Below are 735 nucleotides of genomic sequence, written 5' to 3'. Positions count from 1 at the left end.
TCACTGTAAGTTTTGTTTACATTATTTTCTGTAATTGTGATTGCTACTGTTAATCGTTGAAGCTACAACTTATACTTAGTTCATATTCTTAAATCATAATTATATGTGCATGATAGAGATTATTATGATCCCACTGGTAAGACCAATAGATTAGGGCAAGGGAATTTAGCGTAATACGCAGAACACTATATAGCCATACTTCATTACTAAATGACCTGTACATCTGTCTCACAACGGAACCCTTCTTCTCCCTACCCAAAGGAATCGCACGTGCAAGGGAGCAGTTTGCCCGAGGAGTCTGATGTTAATCTTCTTTTGATTTGATTCTCTCAGGGTACGTAATCGCCCTCGTGAGGCCTATCTTTGCGTATGATAAAAGTGAGTATAGATGTACATGCAAATGCAACATGGTGCGTGCTACTAACTTCTGATGCAAGAGGAACTCTATAATAAAAGGAAAATGCACGTCAGGTCACGCTAATGATGCCATCACATATAAACACACATATAAATCTGCGGATCGACGTATCATTATGCAAACATAATCAGTGTTTAATTAAGAGAGCCTAAAGAAAAAAATAGATATTGTTTTATGCAGAACAAGTATTAACTATAGATTAAGATATGAAAGTGTCAACGTCAACTGATTAAAGCATAGTCTCTTGTCCTGTACAGTCCCGAGGGTAAGCAGAGAATGGTACTCGGATTCATGACGTTTCGATTAGTTTTTTTTTT

Source organism: Penaeus monodon, chromosome 29 (genome assembly GCF_015228065.2).
Source record: "Penaeus monodon isolate SGIC_2016 chromosome 29, NSTDA_Pmon_1, whole genome shotgun sequence".
NCBI lineage: Eukaryota > Metazoa > Arthropoda > Malacostraca > Decapoda > Penaeidae > Penaeus > Penaeus monodon.
This window is presented reverse-complemented; position numbering follows the sequence as displayed.